At 48.3% G+C, this 2008-nt stretch overlaps 1 long non-coding RNA gene across 1 annotated transcript; it reads left to right on the top strand.

The window, feature by feature from the left end:
- Positions 1 to 7: 7 nt before the first annotated feature.
- Positions 8 to 2002, top strand: LOC101980710. The gene is made up of 3 exons (XR_258993.2): positions 8 to 93; positions 256 to 384; positions 1917 to 2002. It is a non-coding gene; the product is annotated as an uncharacterized LOC101980710 (long non-coding RNA).
- The last annotated feature ends 6 nt before the right edge of the window (positions 2003 to 2008 follow it).

A 2008-nucleotide genomic window follows, 5' to 3' on the forward strand; every position in this document is an offset into this window, starting at 1 on the left:
GCTAACCCTTCCCACCTGGAAGCTGTGGACCCTGTGGTACAGGGGAAGACTAAGGCAGAACAGTTCTACCGTGGCGATGCCCAGGGTAGGAAGGTGAGCTTGTCTGGGTCCAGAGGGTTAGGGTAGCATCTAAAGGTCAGCTTTTGAGAGACTAGATACTGAAGACTTGGATCCTGGGTCTCCATGGAAGAGGAAGTAGGGTGGGCTTCCTTGGCTGGGGTACAGGATTCTGCTGGTTTATACCCTGCCATGCAGGTCATGTCCATCTTGGTCCATGGGGATGCTGCCTTCGCTGGCCAGGGTGTTGTCTATGAGACCTTCCATCTGAGTGACCTGCCTTCCTACACCACCAATGGCACAGTACATGTTGTGGTTAACAACCAGGTAAGGGTGTGGGCTCCATGCCGGGTTGCATGCCCATTTCTATAAGTCCAGGCTGTGGATTAGTGGGAAAGTGAGCCAGCCCTGTGTTCATCCCACTGTCCTGAATCTTCCCAGCACACATGACCTCAGGTAGAGAACATGATCCCTACCTCAGGATGCAACCTTAGGAGGGAACCCGACCCCCAGCCTTGTGTCCTGGCCTGAAGAATTGGTAGAGACATAAGAAATATATATGTATATGTATATATATATATATTGAACATACATCTGTATGCATTTATTGATAGGTTTTTTTTGTTGTTGTTGTTTTTTGTTTTTCGAGACAGGGTTTCTCTGCAGCTTTGGAGCCTGTCCTGGAACTAGCTCTGTAGACCAGGTTGGTCTCGAACTCACAGAGATCCACCTGCCTCTGCCTCCCGAGTGCTGGGATTAAAGGCGTGCGCCACCACCTATAAGTGTTGTAGATAGTTTTGTAATCACTGTAGCTGGAGGTTATCCATCCATAGGCTCAATTGACTGTGGATCTAAAATATTCAGACCAGGTATGGTGCCTGTCATTTTAGCACTGGGCTACATAGAAAGTTCATGGACAGTTTGAACTGTATAATGAGATCTGTCTCAGAAAATTTAAGGAGAATGCTTGCCTAGATATGCATACCTTGGCCCAAGCACCACACACACACACACACACACACACACACACAAGTATTGAGGGAAAAACAAAACAAAAAAAACTAAACCTGTACGAAACACAAACGGACTTTTTTATGTTCTTGTTCTCTGCAGTTTATGTATAGTGACTATTTGCATACATACATTGTCTTAGGTAATGATTAAAGGTATAGTAACATACAGATCCTATGCAAATACTATAGAGTTTTGTATGGGAGGGGGGTCCGGAAAAAAAATTCTCACAGGTACCACATGTAGCAGCGTAGAGGAGACGGCTGGGACAGAAGGATGCAGCACAGTAGCTGTAGGTGACCTTGGGCTCCCCTCAGCACATTGGTCTTAGCTGGCACTCGCGTCCCTTTCTTTCCGGGCAGCTGAGGTTAATACAGCTAGAAACCCTGTGTTCTCTGCCGCATTTCAGCAGCATTTAATCTTTTCTTGATTTTCGCTGGGAGGCAGGACTTTAATAAGACTGCCGTCTAGATGAGCACGCTGAAGTTGGGAATGGGAACGTCTTGCCCAGAGCGCTGTAGTCACTCTGGTAGATCGGATGCCCATGCAGCAAAGGGTCGGTGGAGAAGAGGCTCAGCTTCCTTGCTGCCACTGCCACAGCTGCCACCACCACTGCCACCTCATAGCCACGGCAGTCATATCTGGTCAAGGACTTATTCACTATTGCCCCTTCATGTCCCCTGTATGTCCTAGGTACCCCAATAGACCCCTCCCCCAGCTCTTTGACCTGAGCAAGTTCCAGGACAGTAGGGCTACACATAGAAATCTGTCACAAAAACAAACAAACAAACAAACAAACAAACAAAAAGTCCACGGGGGGGCACATCTGGCTTCACTTGCCCTTGCAGATTGGCTTTACCACAGACCCCAGAATGGCTCGCTCCTCGCCTTACCCCACTGACGTGGCACGGGTGGTCAACGCACCCATCTTCCACGTGAA

This window comes from Microtus ochrogaster, unplaced genomic scaffold (assembly GCF_000317375.1).
Source record: "Microtus ochrogaster isolate Prairie Vole_2 unplaced genomic scaffold, MicOch1.0 UNK3480, whole genome shotgun sequence".
In the NCBI taxonomy this organism is placed as follows: domain Eukaryota; kingdom Metazoa; phylum Chordata; class Mammalia; order Rodentia; family Cricetidae; genus Microtus; species Microtus ochrogaster.